General features: G+C 31.5%; 1 long non-coding RNA gene across 1 annotated transcript; it reads right to left on the bottom strand.

Moving 5' to 3' along the window:
• Positions 1–4,444: 4,444 nt before the first annotated feature.
• LOC139488901 (uncharacterized) lies at positions 4,445–17,969 on the bottom strand. Its single transcript, XR_011656108.1, has 4 exons — positions 17,891–17,969; positions 6,402–6,477; positions 5,413–5,475; positions 4,445–4,512 (listed from the first exon to the last, which is right to left on the bottom strand). It is a non-coding gene; the product is annotated as an uncharacterized lncRNA (long non-coding RNA).
• Positions 17,970–18,602: the final 633 nt, after the last annotated feature.

Genomic DNA, 18,602 nt, shown 5'->3' with positions numbered 1-18,602 from the left:
AGTTAAAATAGAATTGCAAAAGTACAGTATAACACATACTGTCATCGTGTATGCCCCTCTTGTTCTGTTACTCTTCTTTTGATACTGTACAATTTGGATTTTATTTTAAGTATTATTAAATAAGTCAATAATTGCTTGTTTTATTTATTTTTTTCCAGGATATCGGACGATTCTTGAAACCTTCATGCTTTCAACAAGTAAGTTTTATCAACTTTCCTAGCACAATTGGAAAATTATGAAGTGTATGTTATGTAATTGATACTTCCAACTTATCTATAATACAACTTAACGCCACAATTTATCATGTATTGCATAATCAGATAAATGCACACAAATTCAAAAAGAAAAGCAGTGTCTTTGATATACATCCTTATCTTGCCATACATGTAAGAAAAAAGGTTTAGGATTTTTAGCAATTGCGTTGTCATTTCGATTTAGATGTCTGAGTTCGATTGTTCCCTTATTATTTTTCTCCTGTCTTTTACATGTTTTATAACCCCTGTGTCGATTACCCGACTGTGGGATACTTTGTTCCAGAGGACATCATCTGCCCAGTAGCATAATGTGGATTTGTTTTACGAAAATCAGACAAGAATACAGGCTCGACGTTTACAAGTTAAATATGCTCCAAAACAGACGTCATCTAAGATATGATAAATTATATGTCATCTGTTGCAGTACATGTCTACTCATCACAACACATGACACATATCTCAAATATGATACATTCCGATTATCGCACAGATGAAAACATCGCTGGTGCTCTAACGCGTGTTCAATTCTTCTACAAGTAATGATGATCTTTGTGAATCTAAACAAAACTGTCTCATTTCGAAATGTAAAATAGAAAAAAATGTCTTTACTAGAAGCTACGATTATCTGGATGGTAAATCAGTTAATATTGTCTACGGATGGGAGTGTAATATTCTTGGATTGGTACAATGTATATGTCGTTTAACAAGAGGACGGATTAATATATGTACATGTATCAGCGTCCATATGTGAGACTTCATAAACAATATACAATCGACATTGTTTTCAAGCATTTCTGCAGATCGGTGACAAAGATATTGGTTTTAATATAAAAGCACGTCAGCAAGGATCAATATTTCAGGAAAGGAACAAATATGTCAAACAGACTCTATTTTAAAAGAGTAAAATCCATTTTATTCCTTTTTATAATCTTTTTCAATGTTTACTATAAATGAATGCCAATTTCATAAAGAAACACACATTTTTTACAACATTCCATGTTTTTATTCTTATAATTGATAAAATTTACATTTATGGTTCGGGAAATTTCCCAAAATATATGAAAGTTTCAAAATATTGGTGGTAAAAATGTATCTATGACAACTATTTATTCGGGAAATGTCCCGAAATCATTCTCAACATTATTATTTATTACATATATGTTGGCAGAGCATTTTAACAATTGCAAACAGATCTGAAACGCATTTCGGGAAATATCCCGACAAAAATAAACTAAGTACAACATGTATAACACAGATGTCTTCAAATTTTTCGGGATTTATCCCGAAAATTCAAATGTATATGCTAGACCTCATGACTAATAATTTCTTTTCACATTTCGGGAAAAATCCCGAAAATATAAATCTAATATCAGACACACACTTGTAACAGAGATTTTTTTTACCCATTTCGGGAAAAATCCCGAAATAAAATCTACAAGAAAAAATAATTTTGATACGTAAAAAAAAGTTTTTACATTAATTTGTTTCCAACATTTGTTAAAATTTTAATTCATAAAAAATATGTTTATAACCATACTTTTCATTTCTTTAAAAAAAAAAAGTAATTTTTTAGAAATAATAAGGTTACTCTATACTGCATCCCTTTTGTCATGCGTCAGTAATTCCCTAAATATAATATCAACCAAATTTGTCCCACAAAAAGGGGGGCCTATACATCCTCTTAATCCTATTTATAAGTGGTCGATATTAAACTGGCCTAAGCATAAACTTTAACATATAAACAGAAAACTGCAAAAGATTGTAAGTTATAAAACCATGATTTAGGGTTCAGGATTATTAAAATCCCTAAGCACATGCATTGTCCAAAAGCATATTCAACTGCATATAAATTATCCCTGACCTACTTTTAGTGGTTCTCCTTAAATGTGGACTTATCACAAATATTTCAGTGTAAACAAAGGAAATTTTCAAAGTCAATATGCCATTACTGAGAGGCTGGTGAGGAAGGCGATGCTCTATGGGATTGAGATATATATATATGTGTGCACAACACATTATACTCTGCTTCCACAATCAGATTTCCATGTTCAGTAACTTATTTGTAATTGTTTAAAAAACACTGACTTAAATGAACACTTGAAAGTACAAAGTTTCAAGTTTATTTGACCATTACATCATAGTAATAAAATTAACGGTACCGATTTTCTTGCACAAAAACTATTGTACACAAAACCTTAACCTTCTCTACTGTTGTACATCTTGAAAACAAAATAATTGATAAAAACTAGTTTCAACTCATTATTTCAAATGCCAATGAAATTTTAAAATAGGAATGAAAAAAAACTCAAACTCAAAAATATTCACTAATGTAGCCTCATTTAATTTTCGTAATTTGCACATTTTTTTTTGTCACAGAAAATATGGAAGAAACTATCTTTAATTATGTTTTTCTAAATTTCTTTGATATTCTCCACAGCAAAATATAAAAATTAAAACACTGTTCTAAAGTAAAATACATGTACTTTTAATATTTCAAATACATACAATAAAATATAACTACAAATCATAGTATACATGTGAATAAATCTTCATAGCATGTGCAATGTTTGTTATATTCAGATGGAATTATTACATATTATAAATTGATCTGTTTCTTTACTGATAACTAGCTTTCTCTTCCTTTCACTCCTGCCTATAAGACCAAAGTAAATTAACATTTAATAAAATATAACAAAAACGTTCTATTCTGCTGAACATGCTAAAAGTAAATATTAACTGTGAAATCAACAATTTTGATTATGTTGATAGGTTGAGACTATAACCCCCCCCCCCCCCTCGACTATTTTGATTGCCTTGTGTGACGTTTCACACAATCAACATGATCATAATGTACATAATGTTTTTGACATTTTTATAAATTTTATAAAGATAGTATATCCAATAAGTTTTCAAAATTATTTAGCGTAGAGTTGTGTTCTTTTCCCTTTCTCCAATTTGAATGTTCCTGGCAACCTGCATTCTTTTATGTTACTTTGTTCTTTTTACAAACACTGATCGAGATTTAAAAGGGGAGCAATATTGAGTTTGCATGTGACTTAATAAACAGATTAAAATCCTTAAAACAATATGTTTTATCTGTATGAACATTATGGATTATTTATTCCTTTTAGAGTTTTCTGAATAAATAAATGATGAATGGGTCCATGGGACACAGATTATGCCCCTGCTTGCATATAACATTTTAAAGGGTCATAAATCAAGAATGGTAAAAGTGACACACAGTACCCAAATGAGTACTTGATCTGATTTTTGTGGTAATAAGCATTGTGTTTAAGTTTCAGTACATTTGGTTAAGCAAACTTAAGTTTATAGTTAACTAAAACAAACAAACAGATGCGCCATGTGAACATGATACCTCTGTCTCTTTTTCAAGAATAAAGTTCAATAACTTCTTCATAAAATTGAGAATCGAATTGGGGGAAATATGTCAACAACCTGACCAAAGTGCAGACAACAACCGAGGTCCACCAATGGGTCTTCAACACAGTGAGAAAATCATGCACTATAAGTGTTTGTCTTTTCTCTTTTTTTTATATAGATTAGAACGTTGGTTTTCATGTTTGACAGCTGGTTTCACAATAGTAATTTTTTGGGTCCTTAAATTAATAATAGCTTACTGTTTGGTGTGATCCAAGGCTCTGTGTTGAAGACTGTACTTTGACCTATAATTGTTTTTCTTTTACAAATTGTGACTTGGATGGAGAGTTGTCTCATTGGAAGTCATACCACATCTTCCTTTATCTAATATTATGTACAAACATACAAGGATAAAACTTAATTCCCCCTCCGCTACGAAGAGGCATAACAAAAAGCATATGTATATAGAGAAGCAGGACTCTTATTAAGACTGAATATTACAGTACCTTATTCTGCTTTCTTTCATCTTATCCCCTGATTGCTGACATGAATGGTTCTTTATTTCTTTTACTTCCAGGCAATTTTGGTATGAAAGCACCATATTTCAAGTTAAGTGTATCCATGGTTTGTCCTGGGCGTATTTTGATAAAAATGATAAATGTTGACCGCATCTTTTGGTGTCTCTCTTGTAAAACAATAATGCAAAGCCTCTGTGTGTTGTTTAAAATTACAAATCAAAGGAATTAACCAGTAAAATAAATTGTATTATAATTTCACTTCTGAAATAATCCTGACCGGTGACTGTACAGTTTTTTAGCTGAAAGCAGGATCAATGAAAATCTTTATGTGTGTGGCCAACAGGTTCTTACGACCAGAGAACCTGAAAAAAAAATTATCTGTTGAGGTCTTGACTAGTATCATTTATTTATCCATTAATGAGATAGAGCTTTGTTAGAATATTGAAAGGTGGAAGCAGTATAATTACTTTAATACACTAAAATATGTAATAAATAAAACAAGAATGTGTCCATGGGACACAGATGTCCCTGCTTGTAAATATATCTCTAATATATATCCTTTTTCCTATTAAAAAAGTAACATATTCATGATAATATGAGAATGACGAAAGTGACTTGATCAGTGTTTGGTGTTAAGAAGCATTGTGTAAATATTTCACAACACTTAATATTTGATGCAAAGTAAAGTTAAAGTGCAGTTTGGGATTTGAACAAGTTTTCAATTACTTCAAGTTCCCGTTAATCCCTGATATTCTTTAATGTTTTTTTTTATTGCAGTACAGTAATAATCTGATGGTTCAAGAGAGCACAAAACCTCGACAACAACATGTTTAATGTTTATCAAAATATTATTTTCCTTTGTTTTTTCTTAATATTATAAAACCAGAAGAAAAATAAATTTCCATATCTTGCCCTGTTAACGAGTTGTAATAAAATTTATTCATCAACATGATCAAATACACTGGATAAGAATCTGTTAATAGTGCTCTGAGGTTAAATAATTGACTTATTTTCATAGGTTTATGACCACTGACCAGCTATAACAATAATGGCTATAGAAAGTTGAGGCTCCAATGGGCCTTTATCATCACCTGATATTCTCATTTACAATTGATGCATGAAATAATGCAACTGTTATACTTTTGCTTTAGTTTCAGAGATATAAGTAAACACTGCATTTTCCTCCTATTTTCTATTTTTAGCCATGTCTGCCATGTAGGTTGGCAGGGTCATCAGACACATTTAAAACTATATATACATACCCTAATGATGAGTGTGGCCAAATTTAGGTAGATTTGTCTCAGTTGTTTCAGGAGACAACTTTTCTAAAAGATGAAAAAAAATTATGAAAAATTATTCATTATTTATTCCTTTCAAAATTCTCTGAATAAATAAATGTCATGATTGGGTCCATGGGACACAGATTATGTCCCCACTTGCATATAACTTTTTAAAGAAAAAAAGAAAAAAACATACAATAGATTGTATACCAATATGCGAATTAAAATATTAAGCTACAATGTAATGTATGTGCCTGTTCCAAGTCAGGAGCCTGTAATGCAGTGGTTGTCATTTGTTGAAGTGTTACATATTTTTTTTCTTCATTTTTTTGTACATAAATTAGGCCGTTAGTTTTCTTGTTTAACATTTGTCATTTTGGGGCCTTTTATAGATGACTATGCAGTATGGGCTTTGCTCATTGTTGAAGAGGGTACAGTGACCTTTAGTTTTTAATTTCTGTGTCATTTGGTCTCTTGTGGAAAGTTGTCTCATTGACAAGCATACCACATCTTCTTTATATATAGAGTTAAGTACAACATTTAAAAGTGTTGACAATGGTTGATGTTAATTACATTATATTAGATTTTCTTGAGGAGAATAACTAAAATATGATTTTATTAGGGCTTGGATCCCACTAACATGTTTAATCCTGCTATCTTCTGTGCCTGTCCCAAGTCAGGAACCTGGACAATCAGTGGTTGTTGTTTGTTGCTATGTTGAATATTTGTTTTTAGTTATTTTATTTGTATATTAATATTAAGGTCATTAGTTTGGAATTATTTTACAATTGTAATTTCAGGGCCTTTTTTATATATGACTATGCAGTATGATCATTGCTGAAGGCTGTACTTTGACCTATATATATAGTTAACTGACCGATGGAGGGACAGGTGTAAAACAATATGCCCGTCAACTTTTTCTTACAATTTCATACATTTCCCATATCATTGACTATTTTATCATTACTTACATCTGTCCATTATTATACTGTCTTTTAGGTCACATTGCATTTCAAGCTGATGTTCAATACTTGCACAGTTGTACACCTAGAAAAAAAATATGCAAAATTAAGATAAAACAGTCTTGTGTTACTGTCACGCTAGTTTAGACAGAGAGTCTTGTGAGTTTCTAACAGAAAATTTACAACACATCAATGAGAAATTGAAAAAAGTAAATAAAATTATACATTTGTCATTTTCGCTGTTGAGGTTACATGAGTGCATTAGCTGCCTTATTTTTACATGTTCACAAATCAGTATCCAGGAGAAGAGTAAATATATAAAGGCTCTGCATCCTCCCCCTGAAATATTGTGTGCTTTTTCCAAGTTAAGAAAGAGTTTTAAAACTATTCATGCATGTCCACATCTAATTTATAAAAGATGATTAAATTGATCATTGAAATATGTATCAGAGTGAGAACTTCTCAATGTTCATTTTGTTTTTGGGGGGGGGATATTTATTACCCTAATTTAATATTTCTATTGTCTTTAATTAAGTAACTGGGACATACAGTACTGAGGATAAAATTTTCATATCTCTTCATTTATATACACAAATTCTAATGTTTCACATCCTGGGGGATTAAAACAGAGATTAAAACCCATGAAATTGAAATTTTTCACACATATTTGACTTATAGTAGTAATTGGGAATGTAAACATGTGATAATGTTTTCCCAGTAGGCAGTTTAACCAAACTTAAGATAAACAAGACATAATAAATCTATAATACAATATACACAGCATGCACATGACATGTGCTCCAATCATAATGATGAACTGAGTCCATACTGTCCCTTTAACATGTTTAACAAATAATGCAAACTTTTTTTTTATTAAGATTCTGTGATTTTTTTAAATTTTATAAACATTCTTATAGTTAATGCTTGAAATAAATATAAGTTATATATACTTAATCATCTGTAGAATTTTTTCATTAATGAAAAAAAAAAAGAATTAGCTTAACTGATTAATCAATATTTAGGTCACAAGGCTTTTTACCCTGATGATCGAAGCTTGCCTAGAAATTGCTTCAGATTACTTTTAAGAAAATAGAACAGTTTTGAACATTCAAAAGGTCCCAAGTACATGTAAATATTAATGACACACATTTTGATGACCAACAATGTATGAAGAAATTTTCATAGAACATAAAAATAAAAAACACAAAAAAAATCACATTATAAATCGAACACTGTTTCTGTTAGCGCTTTCACTGCATCCCTTGCAGTTCATCAGACAGAATTGTTATTGTTACTAGTAACAACTTGTGATGTTACCATGTGGTAGTTTGTATATATTACGGAATCTTATTCACAGACCGAATTTCACTTCCTAGTATTAAAAGTCGGCTTATACAGTTAAATAAAATAGCGTTCCTTGGCTTCAAGTGGAATTTTATCTTAGGTCCACATCTGAAACTAGAGGCTCTAAAGAGCCTGTGTTGCTCACTTTGGTCTATGTGCATATCATAAACAAAGGACACAGCAGAGTGATGGATTCATGACAAAATTGTGTTTTGATGCTGGTGATGTGTTTGTAGATCTTACTTTACTGAACATTCTTGGTGCTTACAAGTATCTCTATCTAATGAACCTATGAATCTATCCCAGTAGTTAAACTATTTTGTAAAATTTACAAAATTTATGAAAATTGTTAAAAAATGACTATAAAGGGCAATAACTCCTTAAGGGGGTTGATTGACCATTTTCTTCATGTTTGACTTATTTGTAGGTCTAACTTAGCTCTACATTATTGCTGTTTACAGTTTATCTCTATTTATAATAATATTCAAGATAATAACCAAAAGCTGCAACATTTCCTTAAAATTACCAATTCAGGGGCACCAACCCAACAGCATTTTGCATGTTTGTTACGGAAATTTCGGGGCAGATAGACCTAGACCTAACGAAACAAATTTAACTGCGTCAGATTTGCTTAAAATGCTTTGGTTTCTGAGATTTTTGCAAAAAACTGCATTTTACCCTAGTTACAATTTTTTGCCATGTTGGCCATCTTGGTTCGCCGGATAGCATCATTTAACACATTTTTTAAACTAAATACCCTAATGATAATTGAGGACAAGTTTGGTTAAATTTGTCTTAGTAGTTTCAGAGAAGATTTTTGTAAAAAAAAAATTGACAAAAATTGACTATAAAGGGCAATAATTCATTAAGGGGTCAACAGACCATTTTGGTCATGTTGACTTTTTTGTAGATCCTCCTTTGCTGAACATTATTGCTGTTTACAGTTTATCTATTTTCATAATAATATTGAAGATAATAACCAAAAACGGCAAAATTTCGCTAAAATTTCCAATTCAGGGGCAGCACGACAATGGACAACGGACGCCAAGTGATAAGAAAAGCTCACCTGACCTGAAAGGGATATAGTTTAAATTTGCCCTTTCCACATTGGTCAAAGTGTTCAGAACATGGAGAGTTTCTAATTGAAGGGACCTTTGTCCAGACAGCTGTTTGTGAACTCTTCGTCTATCAAATGGTTTGACCTATGTAGTTTTGATTACAAGTGGGACAGGTTGCACAATAAATAATATTTTTCGGTTTAATTGCTGTGCCTGATTTCAGAGTTTTACTTCTAGCATTTAGCATGTTCCACATCTGGGAAATTCCCCCCATTTTTGTATTTCTGCCACCTTTGTTCTGTGTACTGAATGTTGCTCGTGTCAGAAGTTTCTTTAGATTTGGTGCTTGTTGACAGCTCCCAATAAGTCATGATTCATCGACTAGATCTTTCATTTGCTTGATGCAGAATAGGTAAAAAAAACTTAGCAGAATTAAAGATAAGTGACTTTTTTATTATCTCCCTTTAAAGGACACTTAGCTTTCACTGTGAAAAAGTCCTCTTATTGAATGTCAACCTTGTAGGACAGAATTTAATAGTACTTTTTCATAAAAGAATGTCCAATTTAAGGACACTTTTTCACAGCATCTGACAAATTAAAATATTTACATTTTCTGTAAAAAAGTGTCAAGGTGGTTGATAGTAAACAAATTAGGTATTGTTACTTAAAGACCAAACAACCTATTCATTTCTACCAGTGATTTTTCCTTAAAATTTTGTGTGAAGGTATTTCATGATTTGAGGAACAAAATGTGATGAAACAAATTGGGGCCGGGTCACCGACTTATTTTTGTCACTATAGCAACCTCAGTTACGCGTTTCCTGAATATTAACATAATATTTGCTTGTTATCTAAACTCTAAAAAAATCCTTTATATCAAACCTACAAGCATAGTTCTTGTTTCACGTTAAACAGTAGATTTGTATTTATCAAAACAGGTTCAAAAATTTAAAACTCGTATTGTTTTGATCTTTTAAAATATGATTTATTTCATCCCCGCCAAAAATAAAAATGAAAAATGAAAAACGTTTCCAGTATTGAAAAATTTCTGCCAGTGATTTATCCATACAAAATTTCAAGGAGGAAAGTGCCATGGGTATGAAATCTTCAAAATAAAGCAAAAAAAAGTGTGTGTCACCGACCTTTCAAAAAAGTTATGAGTAATTTTCATGTTTGTTTTTCTCGTTTGTTTTGAAGAAAAGAGTTGTCTTTCTTTAGAACATTGCATCTGATGTCATAGTACAAACTTTTCTTGCTGGCCCACTATTTGAAAAAAATCGCAAATTGGACTTTTGAAACTAGCTCACATTTAAATTTCCAAGAATAGCAAATATATTCACCTACTTTATCATCCGGTAATACAAGAGATTAAATGCATGTATCAGTATCAGATCTTATGATGCTGTTGCCGCATAATATTTACCTTCAGAAACACTATCTGTTGGAATAAAAAATTGTTTGAAATAACCTTTCACGCCACTTTTGTTATGAAAATCTGTTTTTGTCCTCTGTCCCTCATTAGCATAAATATTGAAAATACAAAAAATGAAAGATGGCACTGGCTAACTTACAGAGTATTTGACTATATCAGACTAGAAGTGTGTTTTTTTTCGTGTCAATTTTAGAAGTCTGCCATAATGAACTTATTCACTACTGTTGACAGACGGACACACAAAATCATGAACGAACATCTTTATACCATTATTTTTCCTGACTCAGACAAACTTAATTATTGCATCAAGTTTGTGATTCATTATTTCTGAATATTTAACAGTCAGGGGACTTACTTAAATGAGTGATTTTCTAAATCACTGATTAAAGTACATGTAATATTATTTCCATAAAGATTGGAAGTAAGAGTTGTCTTTCTTTAATAATCACCTATTTAAGTAGTACAAATTAATCACTAAAAGAAGTGATTTAATTTTATTATAGCTTTAAATATAGAATACTAATGATCCAGGGACTAATCATGTTTCTAAAATTATCAGAACCAACATCTGTTTTGTCTAGGATGACCAGGTCATTTCAGGTGATGACCTTGTACTGAATCTAGGATAATGACATTAAGATCACTTGTTTAAGTATCATACCTCAATTTCCTTCCCAAAAATCACTTATTTAAGTATCATTATTTTAATAACCCCCACTAATTTCAACTGTCCCCTAACTTCACAGGAAAAATACTCCCATTGCTGGGAAAAATCTGTTAAGAAAGTATCAGTTCATTATGTAAAGCCATTATTATATAGATATAGGAAGATGTGGTGTGAGTGCCAATGAGACAACTCTCCATACAAATAACAATTTAAAAAGTAAACCATTATAGGTTAAAGCATTTTTTCAACTAAAATAGAATTTGCAGATAAATGATAGCATCAAAGGCATAACCTTGCTACATAAAAGATGCAAAAAGTTCATTTTTTCAAAGTTTATTAATGAAATGATATCATTTAAACCTATGTCACAGTTTAAAATTTTGGTAAAACTTCAAAATCACAATTTGTGACAAAACTTCAAATTTGCTACTCAAATAAGTGATTTAAAAATCACTTATTTCAGTATTTAGTCCCCTGACTGTTTAAGATATAAGGAAATTCAAATTATAGTATAATATATGAATTAAAGTTTTTTATTCTAAAATGTTATAAATCTATCATAAAATACAATCCCTGTTATTACTATCTCAAGTGTTTTGAATAAACGAGACAGTAAATATAAAATACAAAAAAGTTTTTAATTCAAAAATTATTTTAGAAATAATTTTCTGTTGAAAACTACAAAGTAAGATTTCTCCAACAGGATAAAATATTATAAATCTAAATTGCTCATTTTGGAAATTTAAACAAAGGTTGTTGCAGGTATTAAAAATCAAAATTTGTTTTCAATCTTTCTGGTCATAGTTGAAGCTAAATGAAAGGGAGAGATTTAATGTTGGATATTATTCTTGGAGCAATTCTTTTTGTCTTAAGTTAAATTTATAACTATTTAGTTTTTACCACCGACAATTTTGATTTTATTTCACATTCGCTGAGTATTAATTTCATTATTATGTTTTGCCTTACAGCTAATTTCCTAATGCATGTAGGGTAAAACTTTGGTTGGCCTCCTTGCTTTGTTTGTTTAAATGTTTATTCAAGCTTTGTAATTAAGATTGACATCTTCATATATATAGGTATGTAAACCTGTATATATATGATATTTAAATTCAATTGGACATTATCAAAAAATAATTAGACAAAATATACAAACAAAGAAAGCAAGCTAACCAAAGTGTTGATATACATAAATTAGGTAATTAGCTTCAGTGAGATCAGGGGAAATGTTTGTCATTTCCCCTTTAGACAATTTGAAATGAAACAAATGACAAACGACAATGACCCTTTGTCATAATTTTATTTTTACTATAAGATTTTGTGAAATAAGCAGTATAAATAAATTTTAACTTCATTGCAAGATCGGACATTATTTTACGAGAATCATTCAGACATTAGTTCCATGCATACGTTGCCAGTATGTCAAAACATCTAGGAATAATTGTTTATCTGAATACTCAATATTTGAAAATTGTGACATAAAATTAGAAGAATCATATCATAAGGAACATTGTGTATTAAGTTTTCAGTTGATAGGACTTCAATTTCATAAAAAACTGCCTTGACCAAAAACTTCAACATAAAGCGGGACAGACGGAGGAAGGGACGCACAGACCAGAAAACATAATGTTCATAATGGTGCTGAAAAAGAACTTTCACCTATCTAATTAACATGTACACAATTGGAGAAAATAAAAGACAAAATCTACGCAAGTGAAAGATAAAACAAGAGGCTCTCAAGAGCCTGAATCGCTCACCTGAATTTTTTTGGTTTAATCTCTCATCAATGATTATTTTGGCTTTTCAATTTATTTAAATGTTCTTTGAATCGTCCTATTTTCTTCAAAAGCAAAAAAAAAATCATTTTCTCCTATGTTCTATTTTAGCCATAGGAGCTATGTTTCTTGACATACAAGGAAATGAAATATAATATTTATACTAGATACTCTGAAACTCTGAAACTCATTTAGCCTAAGTTTGGCTGAAATTGATACAGCAGTTTCATAAGAGAAGATTTTTTAAAGTAAGTCAACATGATGAACAAATTGTGAAAAAAAGTCTTTAAAGGGCAATAACTCCTAAAGAGGTCAATTGACAATTTTGGTCAATTGACTTATTTGTAGATCTTACTTTGCTGATCATATTTGCTGTTTACAGTTTATCTTTATCTATAATAATATTCAAGATAATGACCAAAAACTGCAAAATTTCCTTAAAATTACCAATTAAGTGGCAGCAACCCAACAATTGGATGTTTGATTCATCTGAAAATTTCAGGGCTGATAGATATTGACCTAATGAACATTTTTACTCCATGTCAGATTTGCTCTTAATGCTTTCGTTTTTGAGATATAAGCCAAAAACTGCATTTGACCCCTATGTTCTATTTTAAGTAACGGCGGCCATGTTTTTTGACGGATCAAAAATCAAAGCACACACTTTGTGCAGGATAATCTAAGGAACAACCATGCTAAGTTTTAACCAAATCCATTCAGTAGTTTCAGAGAAGAAGATTTTTTAAAGTTAGCAAATATGATGAACAAATTGTGAAAAATTGTCATTAAAGGACAATAACCCCTTAAGGGGTCAATTGACAATTTTGGTCATATTAACTTATTTGTAGATCTTACTTTGCTGATCTTTTTTGCTGTTTACAGTTTATCTTTATCTATAATTATATTCAAGATAATGACCAAAAACTGCAAAATTTCCTTAAAATTACCAATTAAGTGGCAGCAACCCAACAATGGTTTGTTTGATTCATCTGAAAATTTCAGGGCTGATAGATCTTGACCTAATGAGCATTTTTACTCCATGTCAGATTTGCTCTAAATGCTTTCGTTTTTGAGATATAAGCCAAAAACTGCATTTGACCCCTATGTTCTATTTTAAGTAACGGCGGCCATGTTTTTTGACGGATCAAAAATCAAAGCACACACTTTGTGCAGGATAATCTAAGGAACAATCATGCTAAGTTTTAACCAAATCCATTCAGTAGTTTCAGAGGAGAAGATTTTTTAAAGTTAGCAAATATGATGAACAAATTGTGAAAAATTGTCATTAAAGGACAATAACCCCTTAAGGGGTCAATTGACAATTTTGGTCATATTAACTTATTTGTAGATCTTACTTTGCTGATCTTTTTTGCTGTTTACAGTTTATCTTTATCTATAATAATATTCAAGATAATGACCAAAAACTGCAAAATTTCCTTAAAATTACCAATTAAGTGGCAGCAACCCAACAATGGTTTGTTTGATTCATCTGAAAATTTCAGGGCTGATAGATCTTGACCTAATGAGCATTTTTACTCCGTCAGATTTGCTCTAAATGCTTTCGTTTTTGAGATATAAGCCAAAAACTGCATTTGACCCCTATGTTCTATTTTAAGTAACGGCGGCCATGTTTTTTGACGGATCAAAAATCGAAGCGCACATTTTGTGCAGGATATACTAAGGAACAATCATGTTAAGTTTCATTCAAATCCATTCAGTAGTTTCAGAGGAGAAGATGTTTGAAAAATTGTTAACGACGACGACGACGACGACGACGTCGACGACGACGACGACGGACACCAAGTGATGAGAAAAGCTCACATGGCCTTTTAGGCCAGGTGAGCTAAAAAGAAATGCCGATTGGCACAAATACAAGACAAATACGCATGTGAAATAATAAAAAAAATGATATGCAGATCGGCGCAAATGCAGAAAGTCGAGATCAAAATTTATAATTGATTATTTTTATTAGAACGAAGGTCAAATATAGTGTAGTATCTTTTGTGTCCATTTGTGTTAAATTTTACATAAGACTAGAACACACCCGTGAAATCGCTGGTCCCTGACTAAAATAAAGTATATAACTATGTGTAAGCCTTATTTTAGCCTGGATATTTAGTTATCTGATAAAGTCATGCTGATTATAAGATGCACAGTTTTCTCTACTTTCAAAATCTTTCTGTTAGAAACCGTCGTTCTGGAACTTATCAATTATTGGTAATATTAACTATTTGAAAAACATAAGCCTGGAATGGAGTAATTTTTATCAACAGCATTGTCCAATATTAATTAACAAGAGGCTGTCACAACGACAGCAAACCGGATTTATTAATATTTATTTGTGTCCTGGTAATATCACAAGAACCATTACTGATGAATGGTGAAAGTGAAAATCGTCAATATCAAATTTGACCTCCATTTTGTCATCAGTATCAACATATTAAAATTTGAAAAGCTTAGATTGAATGGTTCATGAGTAAATGCAACAACGTGAATGGAAATGCTATTTTACAATCTTTCAAGAACCATAACGCCTGAACGGTAAAAGTCAAAATCGTCATTATTGAACTTGACCTCTATTTTGTCATCAGTAACAACATATAAAAATTTCAAAAGCTTTGGTTGAATGGATCATGAGAAAATGCACGGACACGACTGGAAACACCATTTTTCAATCTTTCAAGAACCATAACTCCTGAAAGGTGAAAGTCAAAATAGTCATTATTTAACTTGACCTCTATTTTGTCATCAGTTACAACATATTAAAATTTGGGAAGCTTTGGTAGAACAGATCATGCGTAGATGCACAGACACAACTGGAAACTCCATTTTTCAATCTTTCAAGAACCATAACTCCTGAACGGTAAAGGTCAAAATCGTGATTATTGAACTTGACCTCCATTTTGTCATCAGTAACAACATATTAAAATTTGGGAAGCTTTGATAGAACAGTTCATGTGTTAATGCACGGACACGACTGAAAACTCCATTTTTCAATCTTTCAAGAACCATAACTCCTGAACGGTAAAAGTCAAAATCGCCATTATTGAACTTGACCTTCATTTAGTTGTCAGTAACATTATATTAAAATTTTAAAAGCTTTGGCTGAACGGTTCATGAGTTAATGCACGGACAACATTTGATTGCCGCCGTCCGACTGCCCGACCGCCCGGCCGCCCGACCGCCCGCCGTACATCCCCAAATCAATAACCGACATTTTTGTCACAAAAATCCGGTTAAAAATAAAGTCGAATTCTTGGTTTTGCTGTTTTGCGTCATGCCGGCTAACAAATTGTAAACTGAACCTATACGCCTTATTTTAAGTCTAGATTTTTAGTATTCATATTATCATCTTTTAAAGTCATACTGATTAAAATACTACAATAGGAAACAATGTGATAGAATTTAGTATTGTCAACCTTGTGATTATGACCCTTGTATATATAGCAAATCCTAAATACACCGTTTGGTGGTGTGTCTGTCAGATGCAGAACGTAAATAAGGTATAGGTAAAAGGTGATATATATACTATTGGTATTGGTATTGGAACTTGTTAATTATTTACAATATTAATTATGTGGAAAACAAAAGGGTCTGTAGTGGTGTAACTTTTAATCAACACCATTATCCTATATTAGCTATATATAAAGTTGAATTCTTTGATTTGTCGTTTTTATCCCATGCCGGCTGACAAATTGGACCTCGTTATTTTTATAATAAGTATTATAGATATCAGCATAACAAAAAATGAAACATCTGAGTGGATTGAGTCTCCAAAACACATTTTATGAGAATTATTTTACTTGAAATTGATTTTGTTTTTTGTTTGTTTGTTTTGTTTTTTTTTTGGGGGGGGGGGGGGCTGGAGGGAGGTGCTTTTTCTCCTTATTTCTTATATTTTGCTATGATAGAACATTTTCCTAGGAAATACTTAAATAAATATATGTTTATAAGTTAATGAAATTATTTTTAATGCTGTAACGAGTTACGACAAATTATTCTTTACAAGAGAAGCCTTTTATGTCCCTCTCTGGAATGCTGCGTAAATTTAATTTTGACATAAGGACTTATTGAAACCTCCTTGGAGACAGTTAACTTATATGGATTGTTCATTCTGCTTAAATACTTCAGTTACTCATTTCTGATAACATTTCTATCATAAATGAGTGAAAGTTACCCCATTATTTTTACTTATTGACATGAAAAGTTAAAGTTTTAAGGAAATTAGAGGTATAAATTGACCAAAAGAGACCTTATAAAGGAGACAATGAGGTCCATAAGTGGTATTTATCTTCCTAAAATCATCTTAAGTATCATATTCAACGGTTTGTAGGCAGATAAGATAAATATTTGATCATTTATTGGTCCACACTATATTTTATCTTGATGTGGCTTGGTTTGGATTTGTCGAAGAAATTTTGCTCGAATCGCTGTAGATGTCGTCTTTCATTATGCTAGATTTTTCTCAAACTATTGAACTCTGGTTATGACAAAACTTAACAGAAATGCTTGAAATAACCAGTATTACAAAGGAAAAAAGTCACATTCAGTTTATTAAACAATAATCAGATAATGTCTTCTTTAAATTTAGTCCTATAACAATTCTTCCTTTTTGTAACATCTTCATTCCAGGCAGGGATAGGGGAAACCAACAATCATTTTTGAATGGCCTGATCTGGACGAATAGAAAATAGGGATTGTATGCAAGTAAAGCTTAGATTTATGTAAAAAAAATAGAGACTTTTACTTAGTTTGATCTATTACAGATTTTCATTGTGATTTAGTCACTAATACAAGTATGATATGCTCATGCCAGCATAATCATTTGTTGTTCACAAAGAGTCCTGCACAACTTTAATTTGAATACAATCAAAAGTCAAGAACACCCTGGACCCAAAGCCAAAGGTGCGCTTGAATGGGTCTATATATTTCATGTATTTGGTAGCTTGATTTATAAATGAATAACTTTATTTCTGAATTTTAAATTTTTTTTAAACTGTGTAAGATAAATAATTGCTCTATCTAATAAGCATTGACCAGTTGACATTATTGTGGTCAAACAAATGACAAAAAAATATTCTGAATGATGAATTCAGATTTTCCCCATACCTGTCACTGTCAGGTAACCTGAGGATTCCCAAAACCGAAGTGGTTCGTCTGAAAAAGGTGGAATTTACAGAATAAATGACGGGTAACAGGTCTGTGGATAGAACAAACATCCTCACCTTCAAACTGGTAAAGTTCAACTTCTACAACAGTCCAGACAGAAGAACGTCTGTTATCCAATGTAGCTATGCAATCTGGCCATTAGCCTACTATCAAAAGCTTGGCTAAGAAAAATAGCCGAACGCATGTACTTGGACTGCTGGCAATAAACCTTTTCAGTCAGTGTGGGCATATCCACGCTAAACTGTCACCATAATTTTCAACATACACAGAAGTTAACTTATCAGTCAGTGTGGGCATTCCACGCTAAACTGAATCCAAAGTCAAAGGAACAACATACTCATCAGTCAGTCAGTGTGGGCATATCCACGCTAAACTGAATCCGTGCAAAACAACAAAGGAAAGAACTTTAAAATGAAAACACTACTAGTCTTAATAATTTTATTGGCGACACTATACAAGAGCACACATCCAACATGCTCACATAAATGTAATGTATGGAAACCAAACCTGTCACCGCTATACATCTATACGCAGACATGGACAAAACATCTGAAAAGATCAATTATGACTAAAGCTGATAAAAACAACTCACAATTTAAATGTTTATTAAATCTAGTTCTACTATTAGCAGGAGACATACAACAAAACCCTGGCCCTCAAAATAGAAACATCACAGTAAATCCTTGCGGCCTGTGTGACAGACCTGTCACATGGTCGTGCGAAGGCGTATGTTGTGATGATTGCAATATTTGGCATCACAGATCATGC

The sequence above is a fragment of the Mytilus edulis genome, chromosome 9, assembly GCF_963676685.1.
Source record: "Mytilus edulis chromosome 9, xbMytEdul2.2, whole genome shotgun sequence".
In the NCBI taxonomy this organism is placed as follows: domain Eukaryota; kingdom Metazoa; phylum Mollusca; class Bivalvia; order Mytilida; family Mytilidae; genus Mytilus; species Mytilus edulis.
Note: the sequence above shows the minus strand (reverse complement) of the source record. Positions and strands in the feature narration are given on the sequence as shown.